Source organism: Vanessa cardui, chromosome 7 (genome assembly GCF_905220365.1).
Source record: "Vanessa cardui chromosome 7, ilVanCard2.1, whole genome shotgun sequence".
Lineage (NCBI taxonomy): Eukaryota > Metazoa > Arthropoda > Insecta > Lepidoptera > Nymphalidae > Vanessa > Vanessa cardui.
In genome coordinates this window covers 9,999,418-10,021,066 of record NC_061129.1, presented here as the reverse complement: position 1 = coordinate 10,021,066, position 21,649 = coordinate 9,999,418, and the positions used below count along the sequence as shown (strand labels likewise).

The window sequence follows — 21,649 nt, the reverse complement described above, 5'->3', positions numbered from 1 at the left end:
GATATATGTACGTATATTGACGACCTCCGTGGTCGAGTGGTGGGTACACCAGTTTTCATGGGTACGAAACACCGAGGTCCCGGGTTCGATTCCCGGCCGAGTCAATGTATATTATCATTAGTTTTCTATGTTGTCTTCGGTCTGGGTGTTTGTGGTACCGTCGTTTCTTCTGATTTTCATAACACAAGTGTTTTAGCTATTTACAATGGGATATGTGATATTGTCTCTCATCATTTATTTATTTATAAAATAATCGCATTGAGGAACAAGAACGCCTTTGTGAATATAGGCACGAGATACATAACATCTTAGATCCTATGGTGGGAGGCGCTTTGTACGTATTGCGAATTGTTTATTTTACCAACGGTCAATGTTTGTGGACGGAGATGACCAATTAGGTGACCCGTATACTCGTCTGGTTTTCAAGCAGGGTGGTTTATAATTTAACGGGTTTTACTAATACTAATCATGTTTCATCTGAAATTAGTTATAAGTGATCGTATAATCATTCACGGAAATCAGTGCTGAACTGATTGGATGAGGAAGTTACGGGTAGAAATCAGATAACAGTTTTAAGATTAGTATCGAAAATTTGAATCGATTTCTAATTATCTGATTATGAAACACGTATGATAACATTTTTTAAATAAACTAGGCGTATACTTATGCGGTATCTCATGGAAATATTATTAAGAAACCCAATGATTTTTCTTAACTATTAGTGTTCTTTTGATAGTTTATGTAGCCCAAACCCTCTTTTAATTAAAATACAAATTGTCAACAGTTAAGTGACATGGTAAGTGATTGATATATATATGCCATAGACTAAGATCAATACAAACTTTCATCTCTCAATTTAATTTTTAAATAATAAAAATATTTAACTTTGAACAAACACGAATGCAGATCTTCATGTTTCTAAGATGAAAAGACATTTTTCTCTCTCCTCCCATGTAAATATTTATCCCTAACTTCATCCTCTTAATGTAAAAATACTTTCATTTTCCTTTTTCTAATAATAACAATATTTTTAGTTTTCACCTTCGTTTCATAACGAAATATCGAATATTTCATCTCCGTAGACATACTTTATTTAAATCAAGTAATTTTTTATATTGCTAGTTCTCAATTTCATACAGATCCCTCAGTAGACAGCGAAGCCACGTATTCCGGCAAGCCGGCTTATATATATAATATACGAACACATCGAATAAAATTATCTATACCTATATGTGTTTGAAGACCGCGTCTGAGTCTCGTCTGAACAGGAAATGGTCCGCAGATGAGCTGTGACAGTCCGTTCGATGTTTGGCTTAGGACTTTAACTCACTTGCAACTTTCGTTCTATTTAATGAAATTTAAAAGGACAAATGTATTTTTATAAACGATAATCTGCGGAAGCCGGACGTTGGCTTGTTTCAAACAGTAAAAAAAAAAAAAATTATTGGCTGGTTAAAAAGGTTTTAAAACAGTTTATTTTTAATGTAGGAGTTACTAATAAACGCAATAGTTTATTAGACTAATTAATGTGTCTTAAACAAAGCAGCACTACCGTATTGTATTCGATTTTGTTATAAAGTTCAGAATGGATTGAAATAAGAATATTGTTACAAGGTTATTACGTTCATGTTATATTCAAATAAATGAATATGTTATATTAATAAATTGTTTTTCGTTTGATAAGAAACCGCTTCATTTATATTATTTAGTTAATAATGAATTCGCATTTCACTTGTCTGTCGCACATTCGATAATGCCCTTATAGATTTACGATTGACAAGATATTTAGCTTAGTGTTAATTAATACGGTTAAAATGTTTGACATGACATGTATTGCATTCGTACGTTATTTACATAACACATTAGTAACGCTAATATACTTTTCTGTATACATGTAAAGGATAATTAAACATATTAAATACTAGTAACATATTTAATAACGAAACTCTCTTCTTAGCTTATATAATATAATTTCGTATGTAATTGAATAATAAAGACAAGAATGAAGGTACAAAAGTGCCAAGAAATATAATATATTTTATGATGAACGACATTGAGCTGTGAGCTGTGACTGACAAATAAATAATGACTACGATCCAGGTGGCGTGTCTCAAATATATTAATGTTAAGAAATTTAAAAAATCAATTCATAATAATTATTGATAATATATTTTATTTCAATAATAATTAACAAGAAAATATACAGTACATATTATGTAGTACAAACTTATTTATTTTTATTTTCTTCAAATGAATGCAAAAAAATATATAGCTACATTACGTTAGGTACCTACTATAGTTTATTTCCATTAAAGTATAGAATAAGTGAAACCTTTTCAAATAATTCAATACAATGTTTTGTTTGTTATAGTTAGTTTTGTCCCAGTGAAAGTTATGCTAAACGAAGTAGGGGCAAATTGTTAGACGCAATAAATGTAATATTCGTAACATACGATTATTTGCCGGATTATGTTATTGTTATTTTGGCCTCGAATATTGGGAACGCAGCATATGTCAGCAATAAACATTTTCTCGTTTCTTCTATTCGCATTCAATATCACTTATTGTATTCGAGTTTATTTTTGGTAAGAGATTGAATACATTGACCTCTTTTGTATTTGTTTAATAGAAAAAAATACATTTCTGTTGTAAAATAAAAGTATGCGTGTGAATTATTAAGTGTCAACTTTTAGCCTTATAAGAAATATATAAAAAACGATGTCGAATATATTATGTATACAGTGTAAAATATTTTAAATGTATGTAAGTTCGTTTCATTCAAGTTAATAGCGACCGGTAAGAGGCCACGGTATTCTTGGAAGAGAGGTTAGTGGGCTATCCTGAGACCGTTTCACCATGGAAGTATTTATTAAAGATGCCGCTATTATACCTGTCTCATCCTACCTGCCATTAGCGTCTTCGGATCTACCCTCACACATAAAACAAAGTGCTAACGTTAAAACGAATGGATCTTATTTAACTAATTTTCTTTTGAATGAAATTTAAACACAGTACGATTTGTTGTTTGCATTACGACTTCTTAAGAATTCAAGAACGTTTGGTATAATATGTATTTTGTTACTTCTACTGTTTAATTATTTTTGTACCTTTAACAGTTCCATTGCGCGATTCTGGTGTATCGAAAAATTTAAGCTAAAATTCTTGTTTTGTTTTTATATTATTATCTATTGTTCATAGTTACCTAGTTAAGGCACCTATAGTTTGTTTCAAATATTTTGAAAATGTCCCTGCTTGTCTTTAAATTGTCTTGTTTCATGTTAATTAATATATTTTAAGATTTATTTTCGCTCTCTATTTCATTGAATGCGGACGCCCGAGCCCGCAATTGGTAACCATTTATTTGGTATAATAAATTTTGCTATTTTTGAATTCGTCCGTACGCGACCTATTCCATTTTCTACTGATATGTTTTTGTGTATGTTTTAACCAAATACACTAATTACTTAAAAATATGTTTTCTGTTTATTGCCATTGTGCGTGGAGTGGCGCGCGCACGGGGAGGCCTGCGGCAGGCGGCAGGCGGCAGGCCGCGCGGCGGAGGTGAGGGGTCCTTTGCCGCTCTCCGTACGCCATACGCTCGGCGGCGCCCTCGCGGCTCAGTCAGTGCTTGGCCACGCGAGAACGAGGCCTTTTTCGCGGCCGATCTGACGACTGCATTGCTATCCTTACACACACATTGCAAGTTTTTGAATACAGCGTCGCAGCCGCTCATATTTACAATCTGTTGAGACCTTTCACCATATTTTATTCTTATTCGGCCGGCTTCGAACTTGACCCGTGATTGTTTGTTCGAACTGTCAGTGCGCGTGTTGTGCTGTAGCGATAATATAACCTGTATGACTTCAAGGGCACAGGCGACTTACTTAGTTGTGCTTTGGATGCGGTGATTTAGATGAATTGTAGCTTGATTATAGTCTCGTATCTCTAATAAAATTTAAGTGGGCGTATTCGAAAGTTTGAAAATCGATCGGGTGACGTGCGTGGGATTGCGTTTACGTAATCTTTGTTTACCTTGGGCATATGCACCGTGTAAGCTGCCACTGTCATAGCTGATACATGTTCATATAGCACCAGTGACATTTCATTCAAGTCAGCTACACATAGGTAAGTTATAGTAGTTAAATGTTGTCCTCTTTGTTTACAAGTTCCAGTGATATGGCTTAGCTTATTTCATTTATAGCTTATCCGTTTTTTTTAAACTTGATTTGTTATTGCATTGTATAAACATGCTTGGTGTATATTGTAGCAATAAATATTCTCCTTTTTTCCGTGGAAAATATCTCTTAAAATTAAAACATTTAGATATGTGTTTATCTTATCAAAAATCAACCTTGCTTTCTATGTTTTGATATACATGTCATATCATTATATGCCAATGATACATTTATCATTGGCAATTGTCATAATTACATTGTGTAGTTAAATGTTGGTAGCGACGAATTATAATATCCATTTAAGATCATTTTGTGTAAATATAGCTTGTAAGCCTCAGTAGAGAAATTATTTCTTACAAATGGGTTTAAAAGCGTGAAAATAAAGGGACCAGTTTGTTTACGTTCTGAATTGGATAAAGCTACACAATAGTATGTCTTATATAGAATATGTTATTTAAACCTACTTTACTTTTTTTTTACTTTAAACCTACTTGTGTTAAAATTATTTTTATGTATAAAAAAAGGCTGTTTATTTATTTCTTATTTATTTGAAATAAATATTTTGAAGTTAATAGCTACTTACTTTCATTCTTTATTAAAGTACTTATGATATTCAGTAAATCCTTTTAATCCAATTATGCAGTGTTTGATTATTTATTCGTATCAATTTATATCAATGATAATAAATGTAAATGGTTCAAACATTGACATTGCTAAAACAGCAATTAATTTTTGAATGTCAACAACATTCGCGAATGAATTATTTATTTCTACTAATGATTCTTTTGCCTCTGCCAAATATATATTTTTTAATTTATCGATGTTTTAGTCTTTGCCAAAATAAATGACAACATATTTAAGACAGACATCTTAGGAAGCACGTAAAAATACAAGTCAATGAGTTTAATTACAGAAAAGACAATGAAAACAAGCTTTTGCATTACAAAGTAATAAAAAACAAGTTGAGTGAAAAATGAATGGGTGACTCGTTTTATAAGATCATTCTTTATGTTTCCATAAACACAACTGTTAAGCATTTATGTCAATATTAGGGTTATATGGTTGTCTATAATAAAAACGAGCTCCGGACTAGCCGTTCTTTCAGCCATGCATTCATATTTCATGAGCACCGGTCTGAGCCACAATGGCGTCGCGATGAGGTCGTCGGACGAGTACGGCTTTTAGCATCCCAACTACATATACCCGTGTCTAGCCTATTTTTTAGCCAACTGCAAAGAGAAGGAGGTTATCAATTTAATTATATTTTAATATGAGGATATTCCTCAAAAGATGACTCAACCTATATGACTATATGTATACTACTAATGTTACTTATATTTTTTACATCATTAGATTTTCTAAGTTTTTAAATCTAATGGATTTGTACAAAACGACTAGAACAGTACAGTTGAGTGCAATTGTATTGTAATTATATTTGATTAAGTATATGATTATAATTTGGTGGCTCACTCATAAATTTTAAATAAATCTAACGGCTTAGCGTAAGAATGGAAAATAAATGATTCGTCATTTGTTTTGTATTCGTTAATCGACATCTTCGTTTATTGTTAATTGTTTTTTGATGAAATAGATATACTTTAGTCTATTTTTTAATTTACTTTAAAAATGGTAAAATAATTTATTCGTATAATTTGAGACTTGTTTTCTTTGTCAAGAATCGAAATTGCCGTAAGGATATCTCATGGGAAATTACAATAAATTAGATTGTAAGGAACACATACGCGTCAATCCGCTACACGTGCAAAAGTAAATTATAATTAATTCGGGATGTGTGTATTTCGTCAACATAGTAAATTACATAAAATGTTTTACAAACTATAACTAACCAACTATTAAAATACAATAAATATAAACAATTGTATGTATAATATAATTTATATTTAAAAAAAATGTGCTCAAATACATCGAAGTAAAGTAAATTTAATCATAATATCATAATATTTATTTTTGTACACGAATGACAGCATAGATTTGTAAACAAACATCCATAGCGTGGGGCATAAAGTTAGAAGTAGGTACATTGGACTGTGAGTCAGAATGATGCCATCGCTTCAAGATGATTTGAGGGCACGAGCTATACGTCGTTTCCACTATTTTTAAAGCGTAATTCAAACAATTTATGCTCTTGCAAATGGGTCGCCTTGGATGTAAACGATCATCTTTAGTCTTAACTATAAAACCGTTGCAATAGTAATTCTCGTTCGTATGTATCTGTATGTCGTATCCTACTTAATGTGCGTCGAAAGCAAAGACTACTTATCTGCGACGTACTTTAGTAGTCTCAAGAGAAAAAACAATGTTCCTTCCACCCTACGTTTTCACATATATGTAACGAGAAATGAGTAAAGTATTCGTGTCAGTTTATTAAACATCATGGGACGCTGTTGGCGGTTTTAATACATTAAATCGTGCGGTATACGTGTGGTTTGTAGCTGATACTAGGGTTATTTTTAAGAAAATCTTATGTAACGAAGCTTCGTATGAGTTGAGTAATAATAATTATTCGATAAATTACTAAATGTTCATCGTAACTCGTAGTTAATATCTCTTTGCATAATATTATATGTTCTAAGTATTCATAGTAGTATTCTTATAAGAATTAAAATATATTAATTACATTATGTTTATTATTTTATATAGGTACTGACTCCGGAAAGGAATTCAATATGTGCTTTAAAGATATTTTGGTTTCTGACGCATTATTTAACTACTATGTTGTAATGTCATATAATTACGTAAAGAAAATTACCTCCACTCGATAATTATGGAAATACATACTACTTACTATACAGGAACTGAATATTTTTATCAAACTTCATTTGAATAACGCGTACCTATTCTCCCTTTTATATAAGCCTGGTATGCTGAATGACATATTTAAGAGTGATTTTTCATGATTGAATTTATCGTATTATTCAAAGTTATCAAAAAATTTTAAATCTCTCCTCTCTTTCTTCCCTGTGAGATTATCTCTATTCTATTCGCGCATGCTTGTTACCTGGAGTGATGTTAAAAAAGCGTTGCTGTTGTATGCTTTTAAATATGCACCCTCATTTAGAAATTATACTGCAGTAATAAATTTGTATGCAACGAAGCTAAGCTAAGTAAAGAGCGAAAAATGTATTACGATTAATTTCATTTATATTACGTTTAATAGTTAAAGATCATATTATTATATAGTCTGTATGTAAGGCTATTGAATGTTGTCAAAAGAGTTAAAAGTCGTTAAAAGATTCTTTGTCAAGGTTTTTATTTTAATGATTCCTTTTTGTAATGCTAGCCCCTCTTTAAACCTGGCCATTCACAATATCAACAAGTTTCTTGACCGTGGAGGATTAATGTAACGTACCTATAAACATTTAAGATGATACTTTTATTACAATAAGGCATGTATGAACACGTATAACTCGAAACAGTTAATTATCTCACGAATTGCAGAGATAGCAAAAAATATAAACAAATCTTACTAACTACCTCAAATACAAATTATTTTTATGCACACAAAAATTACTGTTATGTATATTACTTAGATTATCATCAGATTAAAAATTAAAATACAATGAAAATCAGATTCATATAATATAATAATTGTACGTTTGTTACTATTTCAAGTTCAAGACCACAATATGTTGGGAGCCTGAGAAAGACAGAAGCATATAAAAAATAATTACGCGAATAGTTTCACGGCGAACAGCTCGCTGATAATAAATTTGATAAATATTAGCTTATCTCACTAATTTGGATATAGGATTAGTTGGAATAAAGGAAAATAATGTTATGACAAGGGATGATAACACAAATATTCGTGAACAATGTTTCATTATAAAATTATTGTAATAACGTTCGCCTAAACTAATTTTAATAGGAAATATTAAAGCGAAGTAGTGTCGGCGCGAAGGTAGGTGTACAATTTCCTTTCGATCTGATTCGATTAACTTGCGATTTCCTCAAGTTTTAGTTTCCTGGGAATGTAAATCAACGGGGCCGAAATCAGGAGTGAAATTGCAGGTCCGAAGGATTTACAAGCTTTCCGAGGCATGAGAAGGACGGCACACCCTTTATTTTATATTAATTCTTCGGCCTGATAGTTGTTTTATAAATCCACGTTGTAAAGGTGTAGTATATGGGGTACTAGAATAAATGAGGATGGGTCAAAGATTAATTAGTTTTAACGCGATTGATTTTCTTTGCACCGGGTTTCTCTAGTCAAACGGGGTCGAGGTTAGACTGATTACTTTCATTAATGCATGACTTGTCTTAATTTGATGTGGAGGTGGAAATGAAGATAGTGTTACCGGTCGGCGATCAGATTAAACAGGTATATCATAGGAAAAATATATATAGCCAGTATCAATTCAACTTTCTCACAGTTATTTATCGTAAATATTTAAATTGATAACATGGGCGTAAATAGATGTTTGATAAGGTATGATGATACCGGTTATTTTGTACACTACTTTACAAATGAAAAAGTCAGCATATGTTTTTTTTATAAATAATGGTAAAGCCGTTACTAGGAGTAATTACTAAGTTGAACCCTGCGAACAATTCCAAAAGCGAAAAATTGTGACAAGACGATGGGGAATGCCTATGGGGACGTACGATAGTCCAAGGATTGTTCTCGAGCAGTCATCACTCTCAGTCCAAGATGATATATAGTACCTATGTATAAAAAAATTGACAATGAAAATATGAAACTCTTAATTAAAATATCACGTAATTGGAAATTTAGTTTTCTAATACTGATTCGAGAGGAAATGAATCCGACACAACCGATGAGAGTGCTTCTTTGCTTAATATAATATATGAAATAATATATATAAACTTGGACCGGTAGTCCGGTAATTTATGTTTCGATATTGACAAATAGTCAGTGTTTTTATAAAACAGAAGAAAAAAATAAATTTTTATTTATACTTCTTTTTTAAAATAATTTTTTGGAGTTGCACTTTTGACAAATTTTGAATAAAAGCTAAAAAACGTAATAACTCAAGAATGGTAAATTTTTGCATCACGCATATGGGGGCCAAAATTGGAAATAGTCACCACTATCACCTCCTAACGGATATACGTCGAATTACCAAAAACTCTGTATAATCTATCACACATTAAAAGAAGATTTAAAATACGTGTTAACAATATAATGCTACGTGTAATTTATAAATGAATTATTGTTGGTTTATGTATGTGTGAGAATAAAGACAATGTACACATGCCGGTAAGTCGTAAGTGAATAAGAATTAGCACTTATGAGACAGACCGGAACCTCCGTGTAATCGAGCGAAATATTCAAGGTCATATGTTAATAATTCTGAAATTACATTACAAAGTGTTGTTCATTAGTTAGTACCGCTTCGTGCAAGCCTGTCTGACTATGTACCACCCAAACATTCTAGAGCGAAACCGTAATAATTAGGTACTATTTTAGGTACGTTAAGGTTTTCGATTGATCGAGTGTAATAACAGACTCAGAGGACCATAATACGTAAGTTCTCAATGTTGGTGGCACGATGGCAATGATGGTGATCTCACTGTGCCAATGGTTATAGATGGTGAACAATTAGCATACGTTGGCTTATTTAATAAAAATGCCTAATTTTAATAAAAAATTTACATGTACGTATATGTATATAAAATTGTGAAGAAGAAAATAATAAATGGTCTAAAATGGCCTATTAACAACAGCTTTATATGTTGGAAAGATATACGAGTAAAATATTTAAATTTAATAACTATAATTTAATTATAAATTATAATTATGAAAGTGTTAACAGTTGAATGGAGATTTCTTCTAATGCGACACATTTTATATTACTTAGGGAAGAGACTTATTAATGGATGATACTAAGTATACTACAGAATATCTTTAATACAACCTTCACAGTTTTTTTTGTCATTAGATAATGCAAACCGCCATTTTAATCTTCGAAAATATAGAGACCCGTGTTGATTATCTTAAGGCGTTTTCTAAAGAATTGACAAAATGAATAATATTTTATTAAGACAAATTTATTTTAATCCGATAATGCAATCTTTAAAATCCCAATAATTTAAACCAAAACTATCGGAGTCTGTATCTTAGAATAGTATTCTTTGTACTTTGTTACTGCACCAAACGTTATCGCGCTTTATATAGTTTCTTATTTTACTGGTATAATAAAAGTTTATACTCTAACAGATTGAAAAAATTCAAATTATCCAAGGAAGACAAAATTGAGCCACATATTTGATTGAAACAAAAGCATGATGATAATGACACGATAAAGAAAGTAAGTTAGGTCTCCCATTTATTTATAATCGTTTTAGAGATCAAGCGTGACGCATAACTGCTCGTTATATTATTCTGTTCCCGTTGTTTTTATTGGAATACAATTTAACGCGGCCAATCAGGTGTATCTGTATTCAATAGTACTATGTTATAGTATTTGATTTACTTCAATAATGTCTACAGTATGAAATTTTATTAATACTTAAGCGAAATATTTTAAAAATGATTTGTAAGATTGATGTTTACGACGTCGCGTGACTGTTACCTATTGCATTCAGATTTCTCTGTACGGATTAAAAAAAAAACGAGATTGTTTCTAATCACGGATATTACGCGACGAATGCCGAAATAATCTTTTTATGCTAGCCTTAGGTTATTTTGAGAGAAAACGCAAGTACGACATGCGATACAAATCTAGTAGATTTCCACCAATGATGTTCTAGTAAACAGATATGTCATTAACGCGAAAAAAGTGAAGACTAGAAAACGTCCTAATTGTGACGTTTGCCTTTAGTCGTTTTCATCATAATTATGTCAGTAATAGGTTAAAATACATCATAATTATGTGGTAATACGTTTTGCGTAATTAAAACATCTAGTTATCCCTTTTACTTTTTGTTTTTATCAAGTTATCCTTTTTATTTTTAACGAAATGTAAAAATAAACCGAAATAAACGTTCCCCGGCGCGGCACACTTTTTTCTGTTGTTTAGTATGTAGTAGTAGTTGTTTAGTATGGGTATGACATATTATCTGTTTATTAGAATATCATTGATTTCCACTCACAATTTTGTGATTGATAAAAAAATGTGCTCGAAAAGTGTTTACGATTTTTCTATTTCGTAAGTCTATGTTAAATAATAGAATAATTCGTCAAGTGTTTAGTCGTTTCATTTTAATAAGGGCAATTCTTATAGTAAGTGAAAGTCGTAAAACGTTTTCGCTTTCAGTTATCAAAGCAGATAATGTCGTGATTGTCACCCTGGTAGAATCAATGAATTGTTCATATCGAAGTATTTCAATTTATATTACACTTGTTATATTATTTTCACAAACTATTGACGTCAATAACAGAAGTAAACTTAAAAAGGCTTATGTTTTCATGGGCGACAATTGTTCATACGTTATTTATATAGATGTGAATAAAGTATTATTTATATTCGAATAGTTAGTTAAGACGTTGAATGTGCCGTCTTCCATTATTCTGTCATTATGAATATTGATGAATAGCGTTACTTTATGTTGTTTCATGTTTTATTAATTACGATTGTCGAACGTTGTGTTAACAATTGAGCACCTAATTAGCTTCTGCGCACATAATCGTAAATACACAACGTTTACTTTCACTATTTATTTATACTATATTTTATACATCGACAGGTAACATTGAAACATTTTCCGCGTTTCTTTTTGTTAACGAATCAGAATGTAAATAGCTGAAGTATGCCGTGGAATCGATTAGGGCTCCAACACCCAAAACACGTGGAGATTACGTTCTGTTTTGTTTTCGGAGGGGCCGATGCGATTGCGGTGTAGCGGAGATAAAAGCTGGATTAGGAACCTAACTATCTGCTTAGAGATCATTCCCCTAGTGCGGTCGACACTGTAAATCACTTTTCCACTTACATTGATATAGTTATTTTTTTTTAAACTGAAAATAATGTTACAGAATGTTATAAATAGATTTAATTTGAGACAATATTTTTTTAAATTTACAGTCAATTATATTTAGCAGGGAAATGACCTCATCTAAGTAAAAATGCTAGAACGTCGTCCTCGAATTAAAATATTATATCAATAAAAAAATCTGGAGTTTCTGGCATCGGTCGCCTTTTAGAGCGGTGCGTATCAAGTATCGATCTGAATGCTTCAACTGCGTCGCTCCACATTTCACGCTTGAAGCGAAACAAAATCGCGTTTGGGACACACTCTAACTCTACACTGACGAGAAGAAAACTGCAAACTTATACAGATAATTCCTTAGTTATAAAAGAAATAATCAATGTTACTACATTGCATAGCAGCTTTGAAATAAATACATTTACCATACAAGATTTACAAAACAAAGCAAAGAGATGTATATAAAAAAAGAAGCTTATCAAAGTGGCTAAAGTATCGTTAACCTCAATATAAAACCATTTCATTTGATTGCTCTAACGAATTTAATATAAAGTCTTCAGATAATATTTATCTTAACGAGTATAATCGCGTATGATTTGCACCGCGGTAGTCTGGTTGCAGTAGTTTACATAACACCAGATGTTCGCTGACTCAGTGTATGTAGCGTAGGTGTCACTACAGATTACCAACTAACTCTCTATTGTTAATGAGAATTACGTTATAGTTTCTCCTTTTAGTGCAGTTCCTTATACAGTTTTAGTGTCCAAATCCGTGACAGCTTTTCGTTTGATCAGGCCTTCTAAATAGAGATTGGGTGATACCGTAAAGCCTACCAAAACGAAGTTTGTTTTAATCTTAATTAATACCTTATATCTAAAAATATATAATTTAGACGTACAAGATGTAATTGATGAAGGTGATTTTAATCTGGGATTGAAGACTTTAATTAGAGGAGAAGATTTTAATCTGTTCCGATAATAGAGCATCGGTCGGACTCGTCAAAACATTTGAAAGCAATTAACAAAAGTGCGTTAAAAGGAATGAAATCGATATATTGGTCTGGCTCAGCATATCAGGGTAGGTGATAAATATTACTACTATAAGCTCCGTGTCCTGACTTCGCATGGTAAAAAACAGTTTATATTTCTTTAATAATAAGGATTAATCAATACATAATGTCTCAAAACTTAACGTAATCTATTTGAATTTCAAAAGAAAAAATCTACCCGAAATGGTTTAGTAATATTAGGGAATTCGTTACTTAGAACGAACCACAGCTTTTAAAGAAACAAAAGGCGCAGTCTAATTTCTTAAGAAGCTCTGTAACAACTTATTTTATTCGTCAGTTTTCAGAGAAAAATAAATCTAAACACTGAATATGGATGGAAATAGTATTTAAAAAAATACAACACCTTTTAAAGGAAGCCGAGCTAAACACGCTCTTGAATATTTTACAAAGAATTTATAAATTCATCATACATTTATACAGCTAATGCTGTTCCGGATCGATCGTTGGTGTTAAAAAAGTTTACATTTCTTAAAAAAAACAAGTACTTCGATGTCGTTAAATACCGTAGGTTTATATACAGCAATATTGATTAAAAGTAAATTCTAAGATCTTTTTAGGTCCCTTCTGCGATACACGAAATTAATTTTAATAAAGTATTGCTAGCAAAAAATTATTAATCTAACTACAAATTATACTACATTAATATGACCTTAATATCATAAACAAGTAGTTCTCAAGTCACTGGAGTGAAATATTACTCCCTACTATCTTAAAATATGTACATTTCGATGTATTGTAATTACTTATGCGTGACAAGAATACTTGAAACGATTTGTTGAACATACAAGTCATACATTTCGATGATCATAACATACAGTCAGAATTTATGTGGTCCATTGCATAAACACGTGTATCATAACTAAACATCGCGTCAAAGCGGGCTTACTGAATTTTTTGAAGCTTAAAATTTTAGTTTTTAATGTAATTAATGTTCAGCGTTGAAAGAAAACTTCACTAAAACAAAATGTATATAATTTTGTCATGTCACAAGTATGCTCAAAATCGTATTGGAGCAGCTTCGTTTAATAAGATCCCAACCGCACAGGTTGTCCGTACGAGCCGAGTCATGACAATAATATTTATAAAATAAATCTTTGGTGGTAGGGCTTTGTTCATGCTCATCAGGTTGATAACAGACTTGGTGATCGAAGTCGTACATTAGAAATTCTACCGTTGTTTGGTAACACTTATAGTTAAGTATTTGGATTTGAATGGTGAGTAAGCCAATGTTACAGGTTGAAGGTCATAACATCTTGGTGGTATCAAGGTTGGTGTTACATTGATGATGTAAGGTCTGTTGAATATTTCCAACCGCGACCACTAACTCTCAATTCCTACATCATAAGAATGTAACTTCTTTACAACATATACATACTTTTTAAGTATGTCATCATAAATAAATTCCTATGATGAGAGAACTAAAGTTGTGTTTTAGAGTTACCACGTACTTTATAATTAACATTATAAAGTACGCTGTAATACACAAACATCAATTCATACGTAAAATTAAGGAAACGAATGTATGCAATTTGCATTTAGACCCTTGTTAAATTGTCGGTTTACGAGCGATGTACATCACATGTAAAGTGTACCGTGTTTTTCTAACGTAATATCTTCCTGTGCAACGTGGAATGTATCATCGTAATTTCGCATGGATAGGGAAACAGTTAAACAGTAACCACATTCACTTCATGCTGGATAATTCGAAGCATTTATGGCCACCGTGAGAAATATTTCAAACGTACTTTCCGCTATTACACTCACGCTTGTAAAACTTAAACTGTCTGAATGTGAGTTATTATATACTGCAGCATGGCATGAATCTACTTAGTTAAACGGACGTGGTACCACTAACTGTAATCCAATACTATTTGGTTTTTAATTGATTGCAATCCAATCGCAAACAATGAAATTTCAATTAGCACAGAGTAAATATAATTTATACAATGCCCGTTAAAATATGTGAAATCTGCTTTTATTGACATGCACATGTTTATACAAAAATATTAACGCAAATCACAGTCCCCAAAAAGCTCAATGAACGATTGAGATTTATAATAATAATATTTCGCCCTTATTGTACTAGTTAATAAGGATGATCGAATTCTATTTTTCGTCTAATTTGACGTTTGAAATATTTGATTGCACAAATTGAAATATAGTCTATGGTTTATTTTAGCTAATTCTTGGACCAGACTCACTTTGCTAGTTGTAAACGACTATATTACAATGTTATTAGATGTTAACTATTGTAGTTAGTACTCCGTTGATTCCTTAACACATCCGTCGGTTATTTAGGTCATTGAACTAACGGCAAATGAAGAGAAAGAATAGATATGAATTAAATTAACATATCGTGACCATAACGACACATAACATCATTAGCTGGTCATGCTTCATACATACATTAATAGTCAAGATTGTTTGCCGACCAATTATAACATCTATTATGGACACTATAACTTGTTTTAAATTTTTTGCACGTGTTTTTGCACGGTTTTTTTTTGAGCAATTATAACAAATTACTATAAAGAAAGAAACTTCACTCTTCTTCGTGTTTACTGGTGAGAATAATTATATAATAATTAAAACCGTTTTAAAATTGAAGTAAACAAACATTTTTTTTTTTATAATTAACTATGCGTACGAAGAGGGGCGCACATTGATTTACATTAGGTTAATTTAAGTGGGCAAGCTTTCAGTACTTCAAAAGTAACTTAAAGGTTTTGTCGACACAGAAGAACGAAGGGCAAATTTGTTTTTCATTCGCTAATTCATTAATCGGCTCGTGCGAGGCCAGGTGCACCTCTTGAAATAAAAAAAATATTTTTACTTTCTGTATCAATAAAACATATTCCTTTTTGTAAAGTAAACCGATGGTATCAATCAGTAATACCAATAAGGGATATGGTGGATAGTTTCGGTCGGGACACGTATAGGCAATTCTGTTCGGCCTTGCAGGCTTTTCTGGCGCGGTGACGATATTGTTTGCGCTTTTAATTGAAATCGATCTTTTGTCGATACGGAACTAGCCTCGCAAGCTGAGGATAACGTCAAGTATTTTTATAATATTTAAGCTGACATTCATTGACAATCATTGAGCAGTTTTTCACTCATAGTAGAACTATGGATTTCATAAAAATTACTCGTATAAAATGAAGTTAGAATATCATAAAATATATATGATATATAAACTTTAACTTAAACGTTAACTTAAAGTTTATCATAAATGTATAACCGTTACGGAAAAAATACTTCAGACCAAAACAATTTTCGAATAAAAAAAACTAGCGAGATTACTTTAGTAATTATTTTTGGTTACTAAATATCCCATTTATGTGTTTATACTTGAAATAATATGAGATTATTTAATAAACTGCGGGAATAAATTAGTTGAAAACGTATTCAGATATTATTTTATTACAAGTTGGATAAACTTGGTGTGAATACGAAGTCATCATCCGTTTTCATGATATGCGAGATGAACGATCCTCGAACCGTTCACGACATATGTGTGCATATATGTGTATAGTATACACACATAGGTGTCTGTCTAATGACGTCATAAAAAGATATTTACATTTTTATTAATGACGATGTGTATTTTAAAATGCGATTCCATTAAATAAACTTACTGGTATTCAAGACATCGTAAATTTTATTTTATTATTATTTTAAAATTTTATATGAATAGAGACATACAACAATATAATGTTTGGGTGTAGTTTATTAATAAAGAAATTGGTATAAAGTAAATGTAATTTATACCCTATTATACACAGGAACAATATAGATTTCTATCTATGAAGACACATTCAGAACTGGTTCATTAGTTACGGAAATTAACCTCTACATACAAACTACATACATACTGAAACGAATACGTAATACGTACACGTAGGTGGGTGCCGAATTAGATATTCTTTCTACGTTATATTTTATGAAATATTTTAAATATTTTTTTTACTGTTAGATCAAAGTTATAAATAGAATTATCTATGTATATGTAGTATATAAGGAGTGACATCTAATCATTTGTATAAGGTGTGACAAGGTCATGCACAATGATATCATCCAGTGAGGATTGTAAATCAGAGTCTTGTTACATTGTGCCGTGCGTTACAAGCGAATGAATCATAATTTACATAATTTGCATGATGTTGAAAACATTCAATAATATATTTCGTCCAAAATAAATTGTTATGATCAATCTGTACGCTATACAACGTCAAAATCGATGTTTATCATTGTTGTATATATACATTTTTTCTGTATAAGCGATGTCGAAATTTTGAACGTTCCTTACTTTGCCTATCTAGATAAATACAACATTAATGTTGTCTTAAATTTTCGCGATTATTACACTTTGAAATAAAACTAGTTTAAACGGATTTTATTCGTGTATATTAATTATTTTTATTAATTATTTTGTCTACCCGTGACCACGAACGCTGTAAAGTGCTCGAAACGTCGGGATGTTAAAAATAATTAATATACGCGATTAAAATCCGTTTAAACTAGTTTTATTTCAAATACAACATTACGATATTACTCTTAAAACCTACCCTGACCGTACACACCCACAAAGCCTATGGTAATTTAATTTATAACATTTAAAGGATACATGCCCCAAAACGGCGTATCATTTTACGTTGGTTTTATAAGTAAAATGTTGCAGAATATCACTGCTGAATACATTGCTCGTACATTTCGAATCCACATTTCATTAATCTAATAAACCATTTCTACTAATTAATTTTCTTCTCGATCTTCGTTTTTAAAACTTAAATTATGCTTTTGCATATCCAAACTTAGTTGGCACCAAGTTGAGCTATTTTATATGTTGTATAGTATTTATGTTATCATTAATGCATTATACAATAGCATAGCATAATAAAATATCTATTTTCTATTAAGTAAACTAAATAACCAATATATCGTTACCGACTTTGGCGGTATCATCGTAAACTAACATAACTATGTACATCAACTCTTTCATAAGCTTACGTTAAGTCGTTTTAATGTTCGCGCGTAAAGATTGATGATTCAATAAAAATAAATATATTCTCTAGCAATATTACGCTTATATTATTCGATCGATATAATAGCTCGTAATATATCCTTTATTGAAATGATAAAATCAATAATAAAAAAAATATTTGCATAGAATTATAGGAAGTCTATCCATATTATTTTACTCAAAGACGTCCCATTAATTTACAATAATTAACATTGATTTCTTAAATACATATATACAAATACTTCCTCCCCGGCTTCGCACGGGTGCAATGCTAATACTAAACATACAACTAATTTTTTTTGGTTCCTTTACTATATTGTCTATGTTTTATATACAAAAAAACTTCCTCTCAAATCATTCTATTTATTAAAAATAACGCATCAAAATCCGTTTCGTAATTTTGAAGATTTAAGCATACATAGGGACAGACAGCGGTGAGTGGCTTTGTTTTATACTATGTAATGATAATGATGATGAATTAAAAATAGTTACTGTATAAATAAACATATATGAATAGTGCTATATTGACCATAGGGCGACTTTATGGTTTATTTATAAAACAAGCTAAAAATAAAATTTCATCTCGGCTATCAAAATTAAAGAGATAAATTTTAAAATATGATGTGCATAGGAATACGTTGCAGAGATTAATGGGTACGATGATGACGATGCTCGCCCAACACGGGACGCTTATTGAAAGCTTTTGTAAGGCATTCTCGTGATTGACAAATTGCCGCTTATCCCCGCTTGATGCCGCGCCAACAATGATTAACCCGTCTCTGATCACACCATTCTTCCCAACTTATAGACTATTTCTCAGTTTTGTTGCGTTAAACTGACTTTCGTCACATTTGTGACGCTATATAAGCATTGTAAAATTTAATTACTAGTGAAGCGGTAAGGCTATTTATAAATACATTCTTAATATATAAATTTTATTACTTTTCACACATTCCCACTAATTATTATTATCGGTTTACATTAGTCATTAGTGTGTGTAACGCTCGCTTACAAGATGCCATAGAATACGTGAAATGAAGAGAACAAAAACATAAATCAGGTTATACTATTAAAATGACGATATTTTCGTCGGTCGCCCTTTTTTATTGTATAGATCGTAGTTGTTGAACCCTCTGTACACACATACATCTTTATTTGTATCATTTTTTAATGTAAATTTATGTTTATTTTCTACCTCTTGTGTGAAATATTCAATGACTTGAAAATGTTATTAGGATAACAAAAAAAAAGTTGGCCCGAAATTGTTTGAGGCGAACCTTTGAAACGATGGGAAGGTCGGAAAATGGAAACAAGCTAGTCTGCGGTTAAGCGCCGAATCGATTTGAAAGCTAGAAGCATACATTTTTTGAGCAACCAGATGTAAAAAGTGGGAAATATTTTGTATTTGTCGGATTTGTCGCTCGAACAAATTGTATGAATCTAAGCTTGGCACAAGAACTGTGTGCGTGGTTATTATGCCGTTTAGTACTAAATTTCTTGTTTTATTTTTCTGCTTATTTGACGTATTAAAATGTGATTTATTAAAAATAAAGAGGACAAAATTTCATATTATAAGGAAGGATATATTGCTCATTACCATTAAACTGAGACATACTATCCCACCTAGAGATTATACATAACGCATTTAATTACTTGCTTGATATATTTTAGTCGTACCAAGAAAACACTACGTCATATCGCACTATAATTATGAATTAATTATTTATAGAAAAAGTTAAATAAAAAATTTAATATCGAATAAAAGATCGATATTAATTTACAGTTATACTTGTAATCTCTACGTGAATATAATGAATCATCTATAGGTATGTATACTGTAGCACTGAGTTCGCTGGCTGGGCACAGCCGGTGAGATTGTTTGGTGCGATATTGATGCTAGTTATATTAAGATGTATTGATGTTATGTGAACGAGTTACGCCCGCTTCCGGCTTCTCGATGGATTTTGTTCATGTGTATACATTCTGTTGATCTTAAGAAATGTACCTTGTACGTTTATTCAGTATACAAAATGCGCATTAATCTGAATTATATAAATTCAGTGTCTTATTAATGTATAGCACTGTTCAGACGTAAAGTTATGTTGAAATTAAAATTAATAGAATATATAATTACATTCGTGTACGGATAACATAAACATTGTTATAAAATTAAAATAAATTGATTTAAGAATAAAAGTTACAAATGAAGTTAAATGATTTATAAATTGAAGACTCATTATTATTGATGAATTGTAATAATATCATTAAAATGAATGAAATAACAATTGGCAATAGAATTTATATAAGTTTCTAAAATGCTCACGATATTGTCAGTTAAATAAATTCCAGCATATCTCGGATCCATCGTGAGATTATTTATTATTGTGCTATTATTACTTCAGACGTATAACAGCCGTTTGACGGGTGTTGTGCGAACCGAAACGAATCACGCCGTCTGACGACTACGTAAGCACAAACCTACATTATATCATTTAATTTGATATAATACTATGGACCCGCCCGCCCCGGCTTCGCACGGGTGAAATAACATATACCAAAGTATACAGAAGTTGTTTATTTACTACATTACATTAGAAACTTCTACAATTATTATCTATGATTTTTTACATTGTTGTCCGTGTATGATGTACAAAAACCACCCTCTCGAATCACTCTAACTATTAAAAAAAAAACGCATTAAAATCTGAGCGTAATTTTAATTATCTAAGCGTACACACTACAGAGGGACAGACAGCGGCTAGCGACTTTGATATATATGTTTGTAGGTACCTACTATGTAATGTTAACGATAATGATGCCACTATAATTTTCTACACGGATTTTATATTTATATATTAAAAGATCAAAGAGCGTCGAAAAATTATACAATACATCAAATTATCTACTTCCCTGACAATTATTTTTTTTAATGTAACATAATATAAATAAAATTTTAGAAGATATTGCTAGAAGATAACGCTAAAAAAAAATAAGATCGTAAGATCGGTACTTAGCTATTTCGTTTCCCTCGAGGCATAAGCTAATTCGACGTGCGATATGAAATATTATGAAATATGAAATTGCATATGTGTAAGGGTGAGTTCGCTGGGAGAATAATAAAAGGACCTAGCGAGCGGAGGTCACGTTCCCACCACTTGTGTGGCGGTTCGGTGCCCGGTACGCTTGCAGTTAAATTAAGTGCTATCAATAATTTTGCCGTATTTGATTTCTTTTGCGATATGACTTGAGCTTTATTACTCGAGGAATATTAATTTCAACTGCTTATGGCTAGATGCAGATATATATGTAACGCGCTTCAAATCTTATTTCAAGTTAGCTGTGCTTTCTTGTGAAGTACGAGCGAGATTATTTAATAAAAACCTTTCTAGTGTTTTGTTTTATCCTTGTATGATTAAACTAGTTCTAAGCGGTTGTATTAAAACATGTGTTTTTACGACTTCTTCTGTCATGCGTTGC

At 31.3% G+C, this 21,649-nt stretch overlaps 1 protein-coding gene across 1 annotated transcript in view; it reads left to right on the top strand.

Moving 5' to 3' along the window:
• Positions 1–3,531: 3,531 nt before the first annotated feature.
• The window catches only part of LOC124530787, a 126,525-nt gene continuing 108,407 nt past the window's right edge, over positions 3,532–21,649 (top strand). Inside the window, exon 1 of the mRNA XM_047105071.1 lies at positions 3,532–4,125. The gene's annotated coding sequence lies outside the window, so the exon portion shown is untranslated. The remainder of the gene's footprint in view (positions 4,126–21,649) is intronic.